The sequence below is a fragment of the Malaclemys terrapin genome, chromosome 5 (genome assembly GCF_027887155.1).
Source record: "Malaclemys terrapin pileata isolate rMalTer1 chromosome 5, rMalTer1.hap1, whole genome shotgun sequence".
NCBI classification, from domain to species: Eukaryota; Metazoa; Chordata; order Testudines; family Emydidae; genus Malaclemys; species Malaclemys terrapin.
Genome location: NC_071509.1, coordinates 107770091 through 107794062, shown reverse-complemented (window position 1 = coordinate 107794062; position 23972 = coordinate 107770091). Strand labels below are relative to the sequence as shown.

Below are 23972 nucleotides of genomic sequence, written 5' to 3'. Positions count from 1 at the left end.
GCCAGGCAGAACTTGCTTGGCTTCCTGACAGCTCAGCTGCCGGGCTCCTTGATAGACCATGTGGCACGCTGCTGGGGAACCTGGGTTTCCAGGCTCCCAGCTCCTCAGCTGCCTGCCTGGTGGGCTGATGGGAAGCTGGGAGCCTGAAAGTTGCGGGAGCCCCAGATAGGGCTCTTAGGGTCTATGGCTCCAGGACAGCCCACCAGGTGTGCTACCGTGGAGCTAGGTCTTGTAAGGCTCCAAGGATCTCCAGCTTTGGGGCAGCCTACAAGGCTGCTTTAGAGCTCAGTGGAGATCAGCAATTCCATTTCACACAGAATTTCAAAATTTTTGAATATGATTCCAAATCAGAATGAAATCTGATTTTGAAATAGCAAACTCCTCTACAAAATAGAATTACCGTTCTCCCCCCAGTTCTTTCCGACTGTGATACTAGTGGGGCCTTGTAATGAATGAAATCCTGTCTTACTGCTTCCCACATCTTTCCCCCTGTTATTTTTCTCCTTTCATCCCTGTGGAAACAAATATTTCCCTTTCCTATATTCTTCCGGTGTGTGTGTGTGTGTGTGTTCACTCTGGCGGGGTTGGAACAGATGCCCCTGGGGTAGAAGGATCTTTCCCTGCTGCGTTCCCACGTGGCCCTTTTCTTGGTCAGAGCTGCCTGCAGAGCAGACTCCATCTTGGCTATGAGGATGCTAAAGATACATAAACATAAACATAATGGCTGTGGTGACTCTGAAGGGGGTGGGTCAGAGCCTGGGCGGGAAACGCTGAGGTGACTCTGAACTGGGGATGGGGAGGTGAGAGCTGGATGGGAAACACTGAGGTGAATCTTAAGTGGTTGGGGAGCGGGGGTCACAACCTGGGCGGGAAAGTCTGTGGTGACGCTGAAAGGGGGTAAGGTCGGAGAATTGGCAGTAAAGGCTGAGGTAACTCCGAAAGAGTCGGGGATCGGAGCCTGGGCAGGAAAGTCTGAGGTGGCAGAGGAGGAGGAGTCCAGCACTTGGGCGGGAAACGCTGAGGTGACCCTAAGGGGGTGGGGAGGTGGGAGCCTGGGCGGCAATTGCTGTGGTGATTCTGAAGAGGGGGAGGTGTCAGAGCGTGGGCTGGAAAGGCTGAGGTGACTCTGAACGGCGGGGGGGGGGGGGGGAGGGGCGGGGCGGTGAGAGCCTGGATGGGAAAAGCTGAGGTGACCCTCAGAGGGTGGAGAGGTTGGAGCTTGGGCGGGAAATGCTGTGGTGATTCTGAAGAGGGGGAGGTGTCAGAGCCTCGGCAAGAAAACACTGAGGTGACTCTGAACAGCGGGGCGGGGGCGGGGGCGGTGAGAGCCTGGATGGGAAAAACTGAGGTGAAACTGAAGTGGTTGGGGTTCGGGAGTCAGAGCCTGGGTGGGTAAGTCTGTGGTGACTCTGAAGGTGGGTGAGGTCGGAGCATTGGCGGGAAAGGCTGAGGTAACTCGGAAAGAGTCGGAGGTCGGAGCCTGGGCAGGAAAGTCTGAGGTGGCAGAGGAGGAGGAGTCCAGCATTTGGGCGGGAAACGCTGAGGTGACCCTAAGGGGATGGGGAGGTGGGAGCCTGGGCGGGAAATGCTGTGGTCATTCTGAAGAGGGGGAGGTGTCAGAGTGTGGGCTGGAAAGGCTGAGGTGACTCTGAAGGGGCTGGGTCGGAGCCTGGGCGGGAAAGTCTGAGGTGTCTCTGAAGGCGGGAGGCCAGAGCCTGGGTAACACCAGAGGAGGAACCTGGAGTCTGGGCAGGAAAGTCTGAGGTGGCTGAGGAGGAGGAGACCAGCACACTAAGGTGAATTTGAAGTGGTTGGGGAGTGGAGGTCACAGCCTGGGCGGGAAAGTCTGTGGTGACTCTGAAGGGGGGTGAGGTCAGAGCATTGGCGGGAAAGGCTGAGGTAACTCGGAAAGAGTCGGAGGTCGGAGCCTGGGCAGGAAAGTCTGAGGTGGCAGAGGAGGAGGAGTCCAGCATTTGGGCGGGAAACGCTGAGGGGAGGTGGGAGCCTGGGCGGGAAACGCTGAGGTGACTCTGAACTGGGGATGGGGAGGTGAGAGCTGGATGGGAAACACTGAGGTGAATCTGAAGTGGTTGGGGAGCGGGGGTCACAGCCTGGGCGGGAAAGTCTGTGGTGACTCTGAAGGGGGGTGAGGTCAGAGCATTGGCGGGAAAGGCTGAGGTGACTCTGAAGGGGCTGGGTCAGAGTCTGGGTGGGAAAAGCTGAGGTGACCCTAAGAGGGTGGAGGTGTCAGAGCCTGGGCAAGAAAACACTGAGGTGACTCTGAACGGCGGGGGGGGACCGGGGGCGGTGAGAGCCTGGATGCGAAAAACTGAGGTGAAAATGAAGTGGTTGGGGAGGGGGAGTCAGAGCCTGGGCGGGAAAGTCTGTGGTGACTCTGAAGGGGGGTGAGGTCGGAGCATTGGCAGTAAAGGCTGAGGTAACTCCGAAAGAGTCGGGGATCGGAGCCTGGGCAGGAAAGTCTGAGGTGGCACAGGAGGAGGAGTCCAGCACTTGGGCGGGAAACGCTGAGGTGACCCTAAGGGGGTGGGGAGGTGGGGGCCTGGGCGGGAAATGCTGTGGTGATTCTGAAGAGGGGGAGGTGTCAGAGCGTGGGCTGGAAAGGCTGAGGTGACTCTGAACGGGCTGGGTCAGAGCCTGAGCGGGAAAGGCTCAGGTGACTCTGAAGTGGGTGGGTCAGAGCCAGGGTGGGAAAGGCTGTGGTGACTCTGAATTGCGGGGGGTTGCAGAGCCTGGATGGGAAAATCTCTGGTGACTCTGAACGGGGGTGGGTTCGGAGCCTGGGTAACACCAGAGGAGGAACCTGGAGTCTGGGCAGGAAAGTCTGAGGTGGCTGGGGAGGAGGAGTCCGGCACTTGGGTGGGAAAAGCTGAGGTGACCCTAAGGGGGTGGGGAGGTTGGAGCCTGGGCGGGAAATGTTGTGGTGATTCTGAAGAGTGGGAGGTGTCAGAGCCTGGGCAAGAAAACACTGAGGTGACTCTGAACTGCGGGTGGGGGCGGGGTGAGAACCTGGATGGGAAACACTGAGGTGAATCTGAAGTGGTTGGGGAAGGGGAGTCAGAGCCTGGGCGCGAAAGTCTGTGGTGACTCTGAATGGGGTGGGTCAGAGCCTGGGCGGGAAACACTGAGGTGACCCTAACGGGGGGAGCGTTCGGAGCCTGGGCGGGAAATGCTGTGGAGACTCTGAATTGCGGGGGGTGTCAGAGCCTGGGCAGGAAAGGCTGAGGTGTCTCTGAAGGGGTGGGCCGGAATGGCTGAGGTGATGCAGGAGAGGAGCTCAGCGCGAAAGATTTGGTACTTTTCTGACTCAGGAGGGGAAAATTTTATCTGAGAGTTGTGGAGTTGTTGTAAGGGTGTCTGACTAACACATGCTTCTGTGCTCCCTCTCTCTGTTTCAGGCATCTTCAAACACAAGTGGACAAGAAGAAAGGTTGAGGAATGTCAAGCCAAGGGGAAGAAAGAAGAGAAGTCACTGAAGCTGGAGGCAAAGGAAAGGGACTCTGGGCACAGTAAACTGCCTGTAATCAGGCCTCCAGTCATCTTATTACACTGTATGGGGATCTCAAACCTTTTAATCCCTTGAATAGTATGACCCCCCTGTAAGCAGGATCCAGGTCTTATGCCTTTTCCCTTTTTTTTTGGAGGGGAGGAAGATTGGTCAAGTTTAACACTGTGGGTCAAGTGACCTATTGCAGTGAGCTCTCCTTCTGTTCTGGGAAGTCCCCCTTTCTTTTGTATGTATGTGTATGTGAGTGCATGTGATACAAATGGGTGTGAACATCTGTATTTATTTATTTATTTTGAGTTCTTTCAGTTAAATCACTGCAGTGCTTTTTCTTTACTCTCCTCAGAATTGGAAAAAGAGCTGAATGTGTATTAATATATTTATCCTCCTCCTCCCCACAAAAGGGAACAGTAAAAGCTCAGATATCATCTTTTAGTGCATAGGAGAATCTCTCTCCACTTCTGCTTTCTTTAGGTTGAATTTCTATTAGTGGGTTGATGGCAATGAATGGCCTTTAATGAGCGTGATTTAGGTCAAAGGAAGTAAAGCATGTGCTAGAACCTGGACAACATGACCACTCTGTATCAAGGATTTTGGTACCTGCCCTTCATTCATCAATCAGGGTGCAAGTCACCTCCCCGTGTCTTTGGAGGGGCATTGAGCTCTTTGTTAAACTGAGCAATGTGACCGCCCTGTAACTGGGGTCTGGGTCTCTACCCTCTTGCTCATTTGGCTTTACGCCGTGCTCTGCCCCATTAGTCAGCGTGACAACCCTGTAATTAGGGTCCATGTCACAAGCCTCTCTAGGATGGGACATATTGAGCTCTTTGGTACTTTGACAGCTTGACCTTCCTGTAATTCAGGTTATGGTCTCCCCTATTTGGATAATGCCAGCGACCACCCTGTAGTCAGGGTACAGGTTGCACCTCGCTTTTGAAATCTGGGGGATTAGAATCATGACCATAACATGGGCAGCTTGACCTCCCTGTAACTAGGGTTTGCGTCTCCGAGGCCCTTTGGGTCTCCGTTATAGAGTTGGTGAATGTGACTGCCCTGTAATCAGGGTGCAAGTCACCTCCCCGTGTCTTTGGAGGGGCATTGAGCTCTTTGTTAAACTGAGCAATGTGACCGCCCTGTAACTGGGGTCCGGGTCTCTGCCCTCTTGCTCATTTGGCTTTACGCTGTGCTCTGCCCCATTAGTCAGCGTGACAACCCTGTAATTAGGGTCCATGTCACAAGCCTCTCTAGGATGGGACATATCGAGCTCTTTGGTACTTTGACAGCTTGATCTTTCTGTAATTCAGGTTCCGGTCTCTCCTCTTTGGCTAATGCCAGCGACCACCCTGTAATCAGGGTACAGGTTGCATCTTGCTTTTGAAATCTGGGTAATTAGAATCATTTCCGTTATGTGGGCAGCTTGACCTCCCTGTAACTAGGGTGTGCGTCTCCGAGGCCCTCTGGGTCTCTTGGCCTCGTGCTGTCTTCACAGCCTGCTGCCAACGACCGCCCTGTAATCAGGGATCTGGTCTTTGCCCTCTAGTCTCTTGGCACTTGGCCAAATGCAGCCACTGCCCTGAATGAGCACCCTGTAAACAGGGTACAGGTCTCATCTGCTACTATTTATGGCACCCCCATGACACTGTGTCCAGAGTTCCGGCCCTTCAAACAGCGCTTCCAACTTGCCTGGAATTCTGCAGCCAAGTCTCCTGCTTTCTACTCACTTTTTGGACTCTTGGAGATCTGACATGCTACTGGTGGTAAGATCCGAAAGGGAGTGTCGGGGCTGTTTTGGACTAAGTCATTCCAGGCAGTATACCTTGTCATATTGATTTAAGAATACTTGTCAATTAATTCCTTACCCCCCTTCATCATTTTATTCCTCCTGATTTTGTATGGAGGCTGCCTGGTGAAATAATTGTCAAGGGGAAATCTGGAGATTGTGGCTTTAGAGGGGAATGGGCCCAGTAGTTTTCTCACCCAGTGCAGCTTGGGAGGAGCGGGAAATGCTTGTGGAAGTGTCTGAGGACCACAAAGAACTGTCTTGGACCTAAATATCCAGACTGTCTGCAGATGCGGAAAGGAACAGTGTATCAGTAGATTACACTGAGTTTGCGTGCGGGACATGGCATTGTTGGTTCTCACTTACACACGCCTTGTGCTCTCTCTCTCCGTTTCAGACATCATGAAGCACAAGTGGAGAAGAAGGAAGTGTCAGGAATGCCACACACAGAGGAGAAAAGAAGATGGAGGAAAAGGAAAGGAACTCTGGGCACAGTAACCAACCTCAAATCAGGCCTCAGGTCATGTAATTAGACTGTAGGGGAATCTCGAGCCTCTTAATACCTTGAGCAGCGTGACCGCCCTGTAAGCTGGGTCCCGGTCTGTGCTATTGTGTCGTTTTGACATTCTGCTCCGATATCTGGCTATTGAGGGTGACTGCCCTGTAATCAGGGTGTAAGTCACTTCCCTCTGTCTTTGGAGGGGCATTGAGCTTTTTGTTAAACTGAGCAATGTGACCGCCCTGTATCTGGGGTCCGGGTCTCTGCCCTCTTGCTCATTTGGCTTTACGCCGTGCTCTGCCCCATTAGTCAGCGTGACAACCCTGTAATTAGGGTCTATGTCACAAGCCTCTCTAGGATGGGACATATTGAGCTCTTTGGTACTTTGACAGCTTGACCTTCCTGTAATTCAGGTTATGGTCTCCCCTATTTGGCTAATGCCAGCGACCACCCTGTAATCAGGGTACAGGTTGCACCTCGCTTTTGAAATCTGGGGGATTAGAATCATGACCATAACATGGGCAGCTTGACCTCCCTGTAACTAGGGTGTGCGTCTCCGAGGCCCTCTGGGTCTCTTGGCCTCGTGCTGTCTTCACAGCCTGCTGCCAACGACCGCCCTGTAATCAGGGATCTGGTCTTTGCCCTCTAGTCTCTTGGCACTTGGCCAAATGCAGCCACTGCCCTGAATGAGCACCCTGTAAACAGGGTACAGGTCTCATCTGCTACTATTTATGGCACCCCCATGACACTGTGTCCAGAGTTCCGGCCCTTCAAACAGCGCTTCCAACTTGCCTGGAATTCTGCAACCAAGTCTCCTGCTTTCTACTCACTTTTTGGACTCTCGGAGATCTGACATGCTACTGGTGGTAAGATCCGAAAGGGAGTGTCGGGGCTGTTTTGGACTAAGTCATTCCAGGCAGTATACCTTGTCATATTGATTTAAGAATACTTGTCAATTAATTCCTTACCCCCCTTCATCATTTTATTCCTCCTGATTTTGTATGGAGGCTGCCTGGTGAAATAATTGTCAAGGGGAAATCTGGAGATTGTGGCTTTAGAGGGGAATGGGCCCAGTAGTTTTCTCACCCAGTGCAGCTTGGGAGGAGCGGGAAATGCTTGTGGAAGTGTCTGAGGACCACAAAGAACTGTCTTGGACCTAAATATCCAGACTGTCTGCAGATGCGGAAAGGAACAGTGTATCAGTAGATTACACTGAGTTTGCGTGCGGGACATGGCATTGTCGGTTCTCACTTACACACGCCTTGTGCTCTCTCTCTCCGTTTCAGACATCATGAAGCACAAGTGGAGAAGAAGGAAGTGTCAGGAATGCCACACACAGAGGAGAAAAGAAGATGGAGGAAAAGGAAAGGAACTCTGGGCACAGTAACCAACCTCAAATCAGGCCTCAGGTCATGTAATTAGACTGTAGGGGAATCTCGAGCCTCTTAATACCTTGAGCAGCGTGACCGCCCTGTAAGCTGGGTCCCGGTCTGTGCTATTGTGTCGTTTTGACATTCTGCTCCGATATCTGGCTATTGAGGGTGACTGCCCTGTAATCAGGGTGTAAGTCACTTCCCTCTGTCTTTGGAGGGGCATTGAGCTCTTTGTTAAACTGAGCAATGTGACCACCCTGTATCTGGGGTCCGGGTCTCTGCCCTCTTGCTCATTTGGCTTTACGCCGTGCTCTGCCCCATTAGTCAGCGTGACAACCCTGTAATTAGGGTCTATGTCACAAGCCTCTCTAGGATGGGACATATTGAGCTCTTTGGTACTTTGACAGCTTGACCTTCCTGTAATTCAGGTTATGGTCTCCCCTATTTGGCTAATGCCAGCGACCACCCTGTAATCAGGGTACAGGTTGCACCTCGCTTTTGAAATCTGGGGGATTAGAATCATGACCATAACATGGGCAGCTTGACCTCCCTGTAACTAGGGTTTGCGTCTCCGTTATAGAGTTGGTGAATGTGACTGCCCTGTAATCAGGGTGCAAGTCAACTCCCCGTGTCTTTGGAGGGGCATTGAGCTCTTTGTTAAACTGAGCAATGTGACCGCCCTGTAACTGGGGTCTGGGTCTCTGCCCTCTTGCTCATTTGGCTTTACGCCGTGCTCTGCCCCATTAGTCAGCGTGACAACCCTGTAATTAGGGTCCATGTCACAAGCCTCTCTAGGATGGGACATATCGAGCTCTTTGGTACTTTGACAGCTTGACCTTCCTGTAATTCAGGTTATGGTCTCCCCTATTTGGCTAATGCCAGCGACCACCCTGTAATCAGGGTACAGGTTGCACCTCGCTTTTGAAATCTGGGGGATTAGAATCATGACCATAACATGGGCAGCTTGACCTCCCTGTAACTAGGGTTTGCGTCTCCGAGGCCCTTTGGGTCTCCGTTATAGAGTTGGTGAATGTGACTGCCCTGTAATCAGGGTGCAAGTCACCTCCCCGTGTCTTTGGAGGGGCATTGAGCTCTTTGTTAAACTGAGCAATGTGACCGCCCTGTAACTGGGGTCTGGATCTCTGCCCTCTTGCTCATTTGGCTTTACGCCGTGCTCTGCCCCATTAGTCAGCGTGACAACCCTGTAATTAGGGTCCATGTCACAAGCCTCTCTAGGATGGGACATATCGAGCTCTTTGGTACTTTGACAGCTTGACCTTCCTGTAATTCAGGTTATGGTCTCTCCTCTTTGGCTAATGCCAGCGACCACCCTGTAGTCAGGGTACAGGTTGCATCTCGCTTTTGAAATCTGGGGGATTAGAATCATGACCATAACATGGGCAGCTTGACCTCCCTGTAACTAGGGTGTGCGTCTCCGAGGCCCTCTGGGTCTCTTGGCCTCGTGCTGTCTTCACAGCCTGCTGCCAACAACCGCCCTGTAATCAGGGATCTGGTCTTTGCCCTCTAGTCTCTTGGCACTTGGCCAAATGCAGCCACTGCTCTGAATGAGCACCCTGTAAACAGCGTACAGGTCTCATCTGCTACTATTTCTGGCGCCCCCATGAGACTGTGTCAAGGGTTCCGGCCCTTCCAACAGCGCTTCCAACTTGCCTGGAATTCTGCAGCCAAGTCTCCTGCTTTCTACTCACTTCTTGGACTCTTGGAGACCTGACATGCTATTGGTGGTAAGATCCGAAAGGGAGTGTCCGGGGCGGTTTTGGACCGTTGTCGAAAGCGGTTCTCATTTACACACTCCTTGTGCTCCCTCTCTCTGATTCAGGCATCATGAAGCAGAAGTGGAGAAGAAGGAAGTGTCAGTACCATGGTATAACTGTGAATCTGAAATGCATGGACCTTAAACACTCAAGTTGTATAGAATTATAACTTCCTATTATTAAGAAATCATCATTTCCTACTGGAAGTGCAAAGATGTCACTTAAGGGAAGGTATACATTTGAATCCTCCCCTCCCCTCCAATTCTCCCCCCAAAACTCTTCAAATAAAGTTAAGGTTCAGAAAATTAACATTTACTCCAGGTAACGCCTAACTTGTGTATTTCTCACACATTTCTCAAAGGAAGCAAACAAAACTAAATGTTTTGGCAACTGGCAGTTACTCTCCGCACTTCACAACTTTCAAACACCTGCTCTACTTAAACGGTCACACCAACCAAAGTGTACCACACATTCAAAATTAACTTTGCATCTATTGTGTCAGAAGTGAGAGTGTTTTTAGTAGTTGTGTCCATTGGTGGAAGTGGCAGTTGTGGTGTTTTAGTAGTCCTTTACGCTTATTGAATTCAAAGGATGATGATGTGGATGTTTTAGGTAGGTATTTTTCTGTTAAGTCTTGGTATTTGGGTGGAGGTGCAGTATTTTGTGATTATGACTGTTTTTCTGGTATTGGTTTAGTGTGAATTGTTGGCAATTCTAGATGTTTTTGTATCCGTACATTAGTAGATGTATTTAGAGGGCAAAGCTGAGGTTGCCTGTTTGGTGCAATTTAATTGGTGTGAAAGTTAATTTCGGGTAGGTGTTTGAAAGCACTGAGGTTTGAATTTTTAGCTCAACAAGGATGCAGGACCCACCTGGCTACCTCAGTTCTTACTGTCATTCCTAATTCCAAAATCTTGGATGAAGATGACCAGGCAGAATAAAGATATCTCCAGAGACTTTCAAGAGGGTAGCATTTCTGCAGCTTTAGGGGATTCCTTAAACCTTATTGAGCTTTTCAAAGTGTAATAATTGTGGGAAACTTCTACTTCTGCCAATTCCGTGTTGAACAATGACCTGTATTAAAGGACTTACACTGGGTAGTTAATTCTGTTCTGTATTAAGATGATTTTGCTAAAATCGCCGCTTTCTGATGTGTGAAATGAATTATCTAGCTCTGATTATACCTATTTGATAAAAGTGTGATAACGACCCCATGTTAAATGCATGGATTGAACTTTGATTGTCATATCACATTGCTTTGCTTTCTGTAACTCCTTATTTATGAATGTATTTGTTACTTATGTAATTCAATGAATAAAATGTATACATTCAAGTATAGTCTCAGTTCTTTCTTTGGCTAAACAAAAAGGAATCTGATAAACTTGTGAAGAATTTTGGTATTGTTACGTTTAATTTAATTAACATCTTTTTACCCTTTAAATGCGGTCGTTGGAAGTAACTACCCTTTAGTGGTGCAAGTTTGATTTTTCTCTTGGATCACACGTTTTGGGCAGACTGCAGTGTGATCTTGAGGATGGAGATCGCACTGCCACTTAGGTGCATAAGGTTGCCCTCCTAAAGCTTCTAAGGTGCACAAGAATAGGCCTTTGTTTGGTTCCTTCACTGTTCCCAGGCTTATAGATTGCTTGAGATCTGCAGGCCCTAAAGCTCACTTCCTGAGCACAATATATGATTGTGGCTATGATAAGATTGGACTAAAACTAGCAAGGTCCCCTGGTTTCTGCACCTTTCCCGTTCAGACATTTTTAAAAAAGTAGATTAATGTAATATTTTTATATTCAATTCAATCTCAAGTTTCTCAGAAATTGACTTTTACGGTGCACTAAATTTTCAATATGCTAATACATGTGAGATAGTGTGGTCTAGTGGTTTAGAGCACTGGCCAGGGATTCAGGCGACCTGGTTTCTATTCCTGCCTCTGCTGCTGGGTCACTTGGTGGTCACTTTGCCTCCCTGTGCCAGTGTCCCCCTCCATTTAAAAAAAAAAAAGTGGGGGAGGGGAGATGATTGTACTGACCTCATTTGTAAAGTGTTTTGAGATCTACAAGCACTAAACAGAATTTTTACTAAAAATGAGATTCTATAGGGGTGGGAGAGAACTAGAGATTAACTTTGGTAGGGTGCATGAAGATATAATTCACTATGGAGGCATTAATTTTGCTAATGCTGTGAAGAAAACTCTCTTGTGCATAATGAATTGAAACAGCCTCTCTCTCTTTGCATTTGTTAATTCATTTCTCCTATACCAGGTGCTTTTTGTTCCATTGAAATATGCATGGGGATGTGCTTTTTATTTATTACCCTTGCCCTATGATTTATTATTCAAAAGTGGGCAACTTGGAAAGCAAATACTCAATATTAGGTGATTGTTTGCCTGCTGTAGAAAAAGCCCGTGAAGAAGTGTGCAGCAGCTGCAGTTACACTAGGGGAACTCCATGACTTCAATAGATTCAATAGTCGTCTTTTCTCTGTTTACAGGTACTCTGACTTGCCCCTTTCCCCCTTCACTTAAACCCAATTCAGAGGCAGCTGATGAGTCGCAGGTGCACTGGCTTCTTCCTTCTTAGAGGATGAATGGCCCGCTATGAGAGACCTGAAACCCGATGGTATGATGATGAGGGCTTTAATTCAGCAAAGTACCATTCTAGCATACCTCAGCCAGAGTCATCATGCGTACCTGGAAAAAGAAAGGGCTTCCACAGCTAAACAAAAGATCTGTCAGGACTGACTATTCAATAGAATAGATTGCTGCTAGTTAACCTGATGTAAAGTTGGCTAAACCTCTCAAAGACTGCGTTGGTGCAGGTTGCATTTCCACTGAATAATTACCATACCTTCTGCCTATTTAAAAATTATCTTCCCTGCTGTTTGATTTGTCTATGATGGTCTTATTGTTTAAAACTATTGTGTCGTGTTGCTCTCCATTGCTAATTAGCGGAGCTTGTTAGAAAAAAACAATTGCCAGAGTTTGCTCTTTTGTTGAAATTGAAACACACTGCAGGACTGTGTCAATTCTGACAGAATCCACCAGAAACCAAGCATGTTTCCAATGGAACTTTGCCGGCCAGGCAGAATTCCATCAGAAACTTGCTTGGCTTCCTGACAGCTCAGCTGCCGGGCTCCTTGATAGACCATGTGGCACGCTGCTGGGGAACCTGGGTTTCCAGGCTCCCAGCTCCTCAGCTGCCTGCCTGGTGGGCTGATGGGAAGCTGGGAGCCTGAAAGTTGCGGGAGCCCCAGCTGCCAGGCTCGTGACTCCTCGCTAGGTAGGGCTCTTAGGGTCCATGGCTCCAGCACAGCCCACCAGGTGTGCTACAGTGAAGCTAGGTCTTGTAAGGCTCCAAGGATCTCCAGCTTTGGGGCAGCCTACAAGGCTGCTTTAGAGCTCAGTGGAGATCAGCAATTCCATTTCACACAGAATTTCAAAATTTTTGAATATGATTCCAAATCAGAATGAAATCTGATTTTGAAATAGCAAAATCCTCTATAAAATAGAATTACCGTTCTCCCCCCAGCTCTTTCCGACTGTGGTACTAGTGAGGCCTTGTAATGAACGCAACCCTGTTTTACCGCTTCCCCCATCTTTCCCCCTGTTATCTTTCTCCTTTCATCTCCGTGGAAAGAAATATTTCCCTTTCCTATATTCTTCCGGTATATGGATGTGTGTGTGTGTGTGTTCACTCTGGGGGGTTTGGAACAGTTGCCCCAGGGGTAGAAGGATCTTTCCCTGCTGCATTCCTGAGCGGCCCTTTTCTTGGTCAGAGGTGCCTGTCTACTGGGATTATTATCGCTAAAGATTCAAACACACATACAAACCCTATATATTCGGTTTCTTCAGGGGGAATAAAGAACAGAATTTCCATGTAACTCTAGAATGGTTTAAAGTTTAAGGTACTGGGTTATGACATTTGGTCTCTTGTAGATAGAATTGTAAAATTACAAGCTCTTTATTTTTGTGTACTATAAAACACATCCCTATAATTAAATCAAGGTTGAAAGTGCTTTGCCTAGAAGATTAATTTAAACCTCTATGGATAAAAAGAAGAACCTCCAGGACTCAATATACTGATGTGTAGATAGCACCTCAGCACATTTCAGTGTGCGGGTCATTTCCTTTCTGATGCCTGTGCAGGGGATGTCTCTTTATACTAGAAGCTTTTGCTGTATCTTTTGGCTATATTGGCCCAGCTCCTCCAAGGTACATAGCCATTATGGGAGTGAAGGGCCCAAACATCTTTGAGGATGTGGGTCGCTATCTCCTGGTTTCTCTTTCCTGTCAATGGAGTCGGGCTGTGCAAATGGGAAGTCACTGCCTAAGGCTGGGAGTGGCCCAACTCCTCCCTGGGCTGGTGGTGGGCTCTGCCAAAGAGTCTGGGATGGCTCCGCGCTGCTGGGGACGAGGGAAGCCATGGTGGGCTTGGTGCTAAAGCCTGAGCAGCAGGGATGGGGCCAAGCTTGGCACAGTGGGGAAGCAGGGGCAGGCAGGCTCTGTGCACTGCTGAGGGACAGCAGGGGATGGTTTGGTTCCCCCTGCCCCGTAGGAAGAGGCCAGGGCAGGCTCAGTGCGGGGGCTGCCATGGGAAGCCTGACAGGTGAGATCCGCCCCTCGCACCTCTGGAGGCAGCTCTGTGCATCGCTGCCCTGCCGCCATGGCACCAGGACTCCAAAACTTAGTCGCAGACACAAGGGCTGGACGGAGCCCACAGGGGGCTCCACCAGGGGGCGGGGCTCAGACTGGGCGGGAATTGGTTCAAGAGGGAGGGCGTTCGGTGTGAGAGAGAGGCTGAGTCAGCTCGAGACTGAGGCGAGACTTCAGGTTAGAGGACGGCGAGCGCCGACTGTGAGGTGGGCCCGAGAGAACCTCTGAGGTGGCACGATCCGGGGGCGGGGCTTAGGAGCAGAGGGCCACATGCCCAGGCGGGGGCCCTGGTCTTTGAAATTCTGACACTGCTCCAGGCCCTCAGGGAAAGGGGGGCTCAATGGGGAGAAGCGGCACTAGGAGCTGCCCACAGCCAGTAGAACCCCGCTACCCCGGGAACATCAGAATGGTTGGGACCAGATGAAGCAAGCACCTCAGAGGCGGGGGGCTCGGGCCAGGCTTCCACATGGCGGCATGAGAGGGACTGCGGCTGAGGCTAAAAGCGGTGCAGGCACCGTGAGGAGGGCGGATGGGAAGCAGCGACAGGCACTGCCTGAGAAAGAGGAGCGGGTGGCCGATTGTGAGTTGGCAGGAGGGGCAAAGCAGAGGCTGGAGCGCCGCGATGAGATATGTATGTAAGAAGGGTAATCCAGATAAGGTGGTCTGGACCAAGCAGTGGCAGAGGGGTCTCTGTGCTCTGAAAGAGGCTCTGGTCAAGGGCTCAGTGCTGTTAAAGCAGGACTTTGACAAGCTCTTTCCGGTGTTCACTGACGCTTCAGAAGAGGGCTGGGTGTGGTGCCAATGCAGATTGACGGAAAGGGGGAGAGACATCCCATCGGGTATGTGAGCAGAAAGCTGCTGCCCCAGAAGCAGAACTCTCCAGCCATAAAAAAGGAATGCCTGGCCAGGGCGGCTGGGCCTTAAAAAGCTGCAGCCATATGGCTTTTGGTCGGCTTTCCGCCAGGCCAGAGGGGGGCGCCCGCCGATGGCCGCCAGGCCAGAGGGGGGCGCCCGCCGATGGCCGGTTTCCGAAAGATGGTGCTCAGCTAGCGAGGGTCTAATTCTGCCCGAAGAAACATAACATTTTCATGCTGTGACGTTCTGTACCTCCACCACTCTGGCCGACTTACCAGACCCCCCAGATAGCCATGGCTGCAATGTTTCCCATTCTCCGGTTACTTTCTGGGGGTGTTGGAGATGTGTATTCCCCACCAGGGTGAAGTTCAGGGGAAGCTGTTGAGGAGAGAGGGAAATAAGTAGTGTGAATACTAGGACAGGCTAAGGTGACAAAATAAACACAGGGTAATGGGAGCGGAGCCAAATCACCTTTTTCAGGAAATCTGTACAGTAACAGCCACAGGTGCCGGATTCCTCTGGGTTCCAGGGCTACTCAACCCCCCTCACTCTGCCCACGGCCCCACCCGCCCCCATCCCCTAAGCTCCCACCCCCGCTCCGCCTCTTGCCGCCCCCCTGCTGCTCCCCAGGTCCTGCCCTCACCCCTTCCCCAACCCCCGCCCTGCCTTTTCCCATCCCACCCCACCCCCTCCTCACCTCGTCTGACCCCCTTCTGTCCCCTCCTCCGAGTGTGCCTCATCCCTGCTCCTCTTTCTGCCTCCCAGCGCCTCCTGCACGCCGTGGAACAGCTGATTGTGGCGGGTGGGAGGCTCTGGGAGGGAAGGAGGGAGGGAGCTGGCTGCCGGTGGGTGCTAAGCACCCACTAATTTTTTTCAGTGGGCGCTCCAGCCCTGGAGCCCCCAAGGGGTTGGCACCTATGGTAACAGCAATTCAGGGGTCTGGAACAATTTTTATAGTGGGGATGCTGAAAGCCATTGAACAACACTGTAAACCCCATGTATGATGGAAACCGTGCATTCGCTTGCTAATATCACTTCATGCTGGGCACCCCAGTGCCCCTAGTTCCAGCTCCCCTGCAGCATATATGCAAACGGCTAGTCTCTTGCTTGAGGAAAGTTAGTTACAAATTGCTCAGAGCCTGCTGCAGAGGATTCGTGCAGGGATAGAGCCATCTGCACGGGACTCTTACTTGTGCCACATGGAAGTGAGATGAGGTGCCATGGAGTAAGATGCTTTTGCACATACTTCTCTCTTGGATTGTTCTTCGTACAGTTATGATCCACGTGGGGGGCCTTTAGCGAGCATGCACACATTGGGCTGGGGCAGTGCTAGCACAGCTCTAGTGGGCGTAGCTTGCAATATCAGTGGCACAAAAATTACGTTGTGTGGAAACACCTTGTGTTCTGTACAGAAACCAGAGCCTCATCTCTTTCTAGGATGAAAGCTGGAGACAAACCTGTCACTATTTCCTCCTACCTACCAATGGTAGGATAAAGGCGAGCTTAAGTGGGGATCTAGTGGTAGCGTATTCCTCCCTTTTTATCCCCCTAAGGTTGGCTTTCTCACAGGAAGGCCTAAAATCCTAGATGATAGAAATCGCCCAATGGCTTCTTAAGGAAACGAATTCATTTGTTATATGTAGCCCAGCTTAAAAACAGTGTGATGGAATGATTGGCGGGAGGTTCCCCTCTGCACCATAGGGGTAATGATTTAGTTAGACTTTGAAGAAGAATGTGTATGGCTCCCACATGCTCTGTTACTGCCATGTACCACCAGAGAGGGGGATACATCTTGGAGGTTGTGAACCAATCTGTTTATAATCCTTGACTTGTTTATACAGTCTATTGTTTTTGTTTTTTGCTCTCATTTTAATGTAATTGTGTTTTGTCAATATAACCTGTAGGTTTCCACTCCACCAAGGAATGAAAGAAGGCAGAGAGACTTGAGCAGGAAAGAACTACTACTACCGATAGGCACAGCTACTGAAAAAAACCTGCACCATAAGAAAGGATAGGCATTTGTTGTCAGAGTTAACTCCTTGTACGTGCCTCTAAACCAGCAGGTCCCAAGTTGAGGTTTATGTATCGGTGGTGGCACATGGAGGACCTGATGGTGGTCTTCAGTGAGCAGGCAGATCTCACGTTCCTAGTACTGAAATTACTGTCAATATGTTCCTAGTACTACTTTTCTTTGGAAGCATTTGCTGTACCTGCCACGAAGGTGTTACCTGATCTCGAAGAGGTGAGGAAAGGGTCCATAGAACAATTTTTATAAGATTAGGCCCACATCAAAACTGTTTTAGAACCCCAGAGGAAAGACAAGCAAAGGCTTCTGCAGTGGCGCCATCTGTTGACTTTGAATGTACAGAGGCTCCTATTAGCAACTCCGTATTTTCGGTTGCATTATAAAAGGGATTGCCTGTGGGGAATATGTTCCTGGTTTTTCTCTAAAGGGAGATTGACAATCATTGTGAGAACTCACACCCAAGTTGTTTTTATACTATTGGAACATTTAATGTAGTGGCTGTTTGACTTCTTTTAAAAACTTTTCAATAAGAAATCTCCAGTTTTAGTGTCTGGCTTAAATTTGTCCTAGGCAGTGCTAGGGTTGAGTAGCAACTCTTCAGAATACTGTCTACGTACCCAGATTTGGTAGAGAGGTAGATCCTCACTAGGTCCAGTCTAAGGGCTAGTTTTGTTTTGTTTTTCAAATAGTTTTAAATTATTGGATTTAGCGTAACTTTTAGTCATTATTCACATTACAACTGAAATTTTGACGCACTGTGCTCATAAAACTGGCTGTTGGTGGAACATGCAGTCCATGAGCACACAAGCTTGATTTTAGGCCGGTAGGGGGAGGGCAAAAGGGGTAGCCCCCAGAGGCGCAGACCCTAGTGGCGCTGATGGGTGCTCAAGCCCCCTCTACCCCCAGCCCTGGCCCGACTCCACCCTTGCTCCGCCTCTCCCATCCCCATTCCAGTAGTAACTGATTGATGTATTCCACCAAATGGGGAGCTGCATTTTAGAGGTGACAAAGAGAAACTTTGATAATCCTAATACAAAATGGCCTCTTCCTGCTCTCATTATTCACATGTAATTTTGTTTGTGGTGTATGCCCAAGAATGAATTGGATCTGGTGCACACAAAGGTAATGGGATCAGGCGGTGGGGGCACAAACCTGATAAGAGTGCATGCGAGCACAAACTTAATAGTGGGGGCAGTGCTAGTAAGTGTATTGTGCGTAGGTGTTGGATACATACAAACCTGATTTGATTTGGGTGGGGGGAGAGGGTATGTGAATGCACATAAACCTGATGGATGGGGTATGGACAGGCTAATTACAAACTAACAATTGATATGTATTAAGGGATGCATGCACTCTTGCTTAGTGGGGGAAAGGGCACCAATCTAGCCTCTTCCAATACAACCGTCTACTACACCAAACATCCAAATGGCCAAGGTTTTCTGGGGAAAAATAACCTGGTAAAAAGTAGAATAGGAAAAGGTGGCAGAGTTCAGGTGTGGTGTGGGGTCTGTTTGAATGGAAAGGCTAATTATCATTCAGTAACTATTATTTTTAATATGGAATTATTGTGAACTGGGACACTGATTCATCAATGTATTTAAGCATGTTCCTGATTGGAGCACTAACAGCAGTGGGATGGCTCACGTACTTTAAGTTAGTCACGTGCATAAGTACTCTCTGGAATTGGGGTTTTAAGGCTGAACAATTACAGGGCTTTTCTCTTCTCCTTTTTTCGTTTTGGTTCAATAGGTATTTAATTCAAATCATTATTGCTATAGGTTGCCATTTTATATAAAATAATTATTTATTGATCAGAAACAAATGCCTATGATAATTACATAAATAGGAACAATAAATAAATGACTGACATAAAGATCCTGTTACAAATGGCGTAAAATGATCTGAAACTATTGTCACAGTGCACAGATAGACTAAATAGTAACAGCTTTTAAAATTCCACCGCATCTCATTTTAAATCCTGTATAAAATATTACTTGATTTTGATTAGTACTTCTAAAAATGTTGGTATTTAAATTTCTAAACTTCTTTGTGAGTTTGTCCTAGATTTGAAACCCCCATAATTCCACATGGATTCTCCTGCTAGCACTGAGGCTGAACTGCTTGTCTCTGATGAAAGAAATTGGTCTCTCTTCCCTTTCACCCTGGGAAACTATAGGTCCTTACCATGGGCGTGCGCACGGGGTGGGCCCGGGCACACACCCTCATGCCCATGGGCCGGATCCGGATCTGGCCCCTCGGGGCTTTGCATCCGGCCCGCGGGATTTGCCCCCCGTGGTGCCGCAGGCCCCGCGCTGCTTTCCGAAGCAGCCATCAGGGCAGCAGGTCTCTGGGGCTAAGGGGTTGCTCTAGGCACCGCCTCCCGAAGCTCCCATTGGCCGGGAACGGGGAACTGCGGCCAATGGGAGCTTCAGGGGAGGTACCTGGAGGCGTGGCAAGGGCAGCGTGCAGAGCCCTGTGCTGCCCCGCCCCTCCCCCGGGGCTGCGGGGAGCGGCCCGGCATGGGGCCCTGGCAGGCGGGGAGCGCGCCGCTGCGGGTAAGCCTGAACCTCTCCTGCACCCCCTCTCCCTGCCCTGCCCTGAGCCCCCGGCCTGCACCCCGTTCAGCCGGGCTCCCCCTCCCCAGGGCTGGGCTGGCTGCTTTAACAGCCCCATGTGCTCCCTAGCAGCCTCCCACCCGGCAGCACCAACACAGCCGCTTAAGGTGGCCCGCGCGGGTGCTGCCCCAGCTCCCCGCCCCAAGGCAGCTGCCCCCCTCCAGCGCCCCAAACCCGCCTGCGGCTCCCCGCGCTGGCCAGGGGCCCGGGCACCACCCGGGGGGTCAGGCCGCCCCTGAGCCCAGCAGGCCCGGGGCAGGGGGCGAGCCCGGCCCACAGGCCCCCTCCCGCAGCCCGGCTGCGAGCTCTGCTCCCCGGCGCTGTTCGGGGACTCCGGCCCGGCACCCTCGGGCTTGAGTCCAGCCCTGGGAGCAGCCCGGCGCCCTGCGATCCACCCTGGCTGCCTCTTCCAGGCCTGGCCCCAAGCGCCCAGCCCGGCCCCCGAGCCTGCCTGCCAGGGCGGGGGAGCCCAGATCCCCAGCCCCGGGCCTGCCTGCAAACAGCCTACCCTCCTGCACCCCAACTCCCTCTCCTGAGCCCCCTGCCTGCACCTCTCACCCCAACCCCCTGTCCTGAGCCCCCTTCCTGCACCTTGTCCCCCAACCCCTACCCCACAACTCCCTGCCCTGAGCCCCCGGCCTGCACCTCTCACCCCAACCCCCTGTCCTGAGTCCCCTTCCTGCAGCTTGTCCCCCAACCCCTGCCCCACAACTCCCTGCCCTGAGCCCCCGGCCTGCACCTTGCCCCGCAACCCCCTGCCCTGAGCCCCCTCCTGCCCCCAACCCCCTGCCCTGAACCCCCTGCCTGTACCCCTTCTGCATCCCAACTCTCTTTCCTGAGCCCCCTGACTGCACCTCTCACCCCAACCCCCTGCCCTGAGCTCCCAACCCCCTGCCCTGAGCCCCCTGCCTGCACCTCTCACCCCAACTACCTGCCCTGAACCCCCTGCCTGCACCCTGTACCCCTCCTGCATCCCAACTCCCTACCCTGAGCCCCCTGCCTGCACCTCTCACCCCAGCCCCCTGCCCTGAACCCCCTGCCTGCACCCTGTACCCCTCCTGCATCCCAACTCCCTGCCCTGAGCTCCCTGCCTGCACCTCTCACCCCAACCCCCTGTCCTGAGCCCCCTTCCTGCACCTTGTCCCCCAACCCCTGCCCCACAACTCCCTGCCCTGAGCCCCCGGCCTGCACCTCTCACCCCAACCCCTGCCCCACAACTCCCTGCCCTGAGCCCCCGACCTGCACCTTGCCCCGCAACCCCCTGCCCTGAGCCCCCTCCTGCCCCCAACCCCCTGCCCTGAACCCCCTGCCTGCACCCCTTCTGCATCCCAACTCCCTGCCCTGAGCCCCCTGACTGCACCTCTCACCCCAACCCCCTGCCCTGAGCCCCCAACCCCCTGCCCTGAGCCCCCTGCCTGCACCTTGCCCCGCAACCCCCTGCCCTGAGCCCCCTGCCTGCACCCTGTACCCCTCCTGCACCCCAACTCCCTGTCCTGAGCCCCCTGCCGCACCTCTCCTGCACCCCAACTCCCTGTCCTAAGACCCCTGCCACACCCTGGATCCCAATCCCTTGCCCTGAGCCCCCTCCTGCACTCCGCACTCCTCCTGTACCCCAAGCCCCTTCCCTGAGCCCCCTCATACATCCCACACCCTCCTCTGTCCCAGTCCCTTGCCCTGAGCCCCTTCCTGCACACTGCACCCCCCCTGAACCCCTGCCCTGAGCCCCCTGCTGCACTCCGCCCCCTCTTGCACCTCAACCCCCTTCCCTGAGCCTCCTCATACATCCCACACCCCCTCCTCAGCCCCCCAATCCCTTGCCCTGAGCCCCTTCCCGCACACAGCACCCCCTCCCACACCCAGACGTTTATGACGTTCGCCTTAAAAAAAAAAAATCCCTGGGTGCACACCCTAATGCAATGTGCTGCGCACGCCTATGGTCCTTACCTCCTGGTCAGAGAGTCCCATTTTCCATCACTGCAACCAAACATGTCTCCACATGCCCAACTTGCTGGTGAGTCTGTGTTGGAATATCTGAATGGAACTCTCACCTCAGGTCGTTTCAGAGAGATTTTTGCAAAAGCAGCAGGAAGATTTCCCAGATTGCCACCTTGCCGTTCCCCTTCAGAGACACTCGAGGCTTGAAAACCCCTTGGGGCCACCTGAAATCTCTCCCTTCGTTCTGACATTAGAGGAAAATTATGCACATCTTTTTTTCTTGCAAAGTTTTTCCAGTTCATATTTGTTATGCTGTTATACTGTGCTTAAGCTGCCTGTTACAGTTCAGACATGAGATTTTGATCAGAGAAGAGTTGAACCACAGAAATATATAGCAAACGCATTATGTCAACAATGTTTAAGGTTTAACCCTTTCTTAATTTTCTTGTAACTTTTTTGCATAGATATCCTTCATTTTGCAATTTAAACTTTGAGTAAATCAACAGAGTATTATCACATAAATTGTAATATGGACAGTTGGAATTTCATTATGGAGTGAAAAGAACAGGAGTACTTGTGGCACCTTAGAGACTAAGAATGCTCTAATAAATTTGTTAGTCTCTAAGGTGCCACAAGTACTCCTGTTCTTTTTGCGGATACAGACTAACACGGCTGCTACTCTGAAACCTGTCATTGTGGAGTGAGTGTATTGCATAATACAAGGTCAAGCATTTTGGAGCCTTAGAAATCACTGTGGGAAAAATCAGTAGAAAGGAGGGAATCCACTGCACGATACAATTTCCTCCAACTGTTTTAAGCTCTGTAGTCACTGCATCCTCAGCTGGAATGAAATGAGAGTTGGTTGAAACACAAAGGGAAAAATAAATGTTTCCCTTTATTAACGTCAATACATGAAATGAAAATATCTTTCTACACCTCATCATCTTACAAGTCTTATGCTCAGTTCACATATTTTATAAATGTCTCTAGGAAACTTCTCAAGCTCCGCTATATGATGAGGACAGAGTGAATGTATCGCATAACACGTCAAGCGTTCTGGAGTGTTAGAAGTCACTGTGGGAAGAATCGGCAGAGAGGAGGGATTCCACTGCATCCTTCTGTTTTAACCTCAGTAGTTGCAGCAGCCGGAGCTGAAAGGAAATAGGGAATGGTTGAAATACAAAGGGAAAAAATATAATTTTCATTGAATTGATCTCAATAAATTAAATGAAAATATCTCTTCCACACATAAACTCGCAAGTCATTTAGTGTGTTCATATTTTTTTTAAAAGTCTCTAGGAAGCTTCTCAAACCTTGAAATACTAGAAATAGTTCTCATGAGGACAGATGAATGAATAGCAACCCTGATCATAATAGAAACACACTACATATGTAGAAGTCAGAGTACTTTAGGGGTGGAGGGGAAGTACACCTCTACCCCGCTATAAGGCGGCCCGTTATAACAGGAATTCGGCTATAACACGGTAAAGCAGCGCTCTGGGGGGCGGGGCTGCGGGGATCGGCGCATCAGCGTGTCTGGCTTCGACACGCTCCTCTGAGCGGTGTGTTAAAGGTGCTGGGCCGGGGCCGAGGGGTTGGATAAGGGGCAGAGGGTCTCGTGGGGGATGGTCAGGGGACAGGGAGTGGGGGGTTTGGATGGTTCAGAGGCTCTGAGGGGCGGGACAGTCGGGGGATGGGGAATGGGGGCGTTGGATAGGCCGTGGGAGGCCTAGGGGTGATTAGGGACAGGGGGGGTCTCTGGAGGAAAGGTTTAGGCCCCTCAAAAATATTGTCAAATCTCAACTTTAACCATTTCCACCAATTTAGACGGCACATTTAAAATGTAGACAGCACAAACCGTCGGTCTCTTCCTTCTGTGAAACTATAGGAGAGAGTGTGCTCTGAGAAAATGAAACCTTAACTAATTGTTATTTCCCGATCTTAATATTCATACCGGAGCTGAGGAATAGATGTAGTTGAAAGGTGTGAATATCATGTCCTGTTGATCACTCCAAGTAGCAGACAGTAGTGAAAAATTGAGAATAAATCACAAAACAGGATGAGCAATTAGGATAATAAAACATGCTAGAGAGGTACCCACATAGATGACTATGATTTCCAATGTGGTCAGAAGGAGGTTATGCAGAGAAGTCACATTAGGTATTTTTTTACCAAGTGTGTCCCTGGGATGAAAGAATTCAAATATTTTTTTTAAAATTGAAATTCAGTGTTCACCACTTTTGCTGGTTCCTTCTCTTTTAACATTTGCCTTCCCCTTTGCTTGGGCAGGGGAATTCTTCTGGTTTGTTTAATTCTCTTCCCTTCCTGTGGTCACGTTTCATTTTCTGGATCTCAAGCCCTAGCGCAGACTGTTGTGCTGGAGTTTCCATCATTGCAGAGAAATGTGTTTTAATTCAACAAGAAAAGAAAAATCACACGAAGAAACCATGAAAACATTTTTATGCACATTAATTTGGTTAGAGTCTCCCAAGTTTTCCTGCACTTTTATAAGAAATTTGAGACTTTTGCTTCAAATTTTTGAAAGACACACTGCAAAGCAGAGAAAGCAGACTTAGCAGAGCCCCCAGACTGTCCTGGGCTATGCTCCCCATTCTCCCATGATTTTCCAGCGGTGTTGGGCATCTGTATTCCACCCCAGGGTGAAATCCCAGGGGAAGATGTTGCGGGGTACTGAAAGCAAATGAACAAAACTGCAAACCCAGTATACGATGAGACCATGGTTTGGTGGCTCTTATTACTTAAAACTTCACACCCCCAGCACCCATTGTTCCAGCCTGGGGCAGCCCTGGCAGGGTGGCTGTAATGGAACCACGCTGATCGGGACCAGAAGGCAGGTCTCACAAAGCCCTAGAAGTGATGCGGACACTCAGGCGCTTTGTGTGGAAAGATTTTGTGTTCCGTGCAGAAGTC

The 23972-nt window shown here is 50.5% G+C and overlaps 2 long non-coding RNA genes across 3 annotated transcripts; both read left to right on the top strand.

Moving 5' to 3' along the window:
* Positions 1-5201: 5201 nt before the first annotated feature.
* Positions 5202-10226, top strand: LOC128837580 (uncharacterized). Of its 2 annotated transcripts, XR_008444985.1 has the most exons (4): positions 5202-5280; positions 5701-6668; positions 7089-8920; positions 9016-10226. It is a non-coding gene; the product is annotated as an uncharacterized LOC128837580 (long non-coding RNA). The 2 variants fall into 2 exon arrangements; XR_008444984.1 differs by having other exon boundaries at positions 7089-10226.
* An 8086-nt stretch (positions 10227-18312) lies between these two features.
* On the top strand, positions 18313-22277 carry LOC128838198 (uncharacterized). Its single transcript, XR_008445121.1, has 2 exons — positions 18313-19046; positions 22032-22277. It is a non-coding gene; the product is annotated as an uncharacterized LOC128838198 (long non-coding RNA).
* Positions 22278-23972: the final 1695 nt, after the last annotated feature.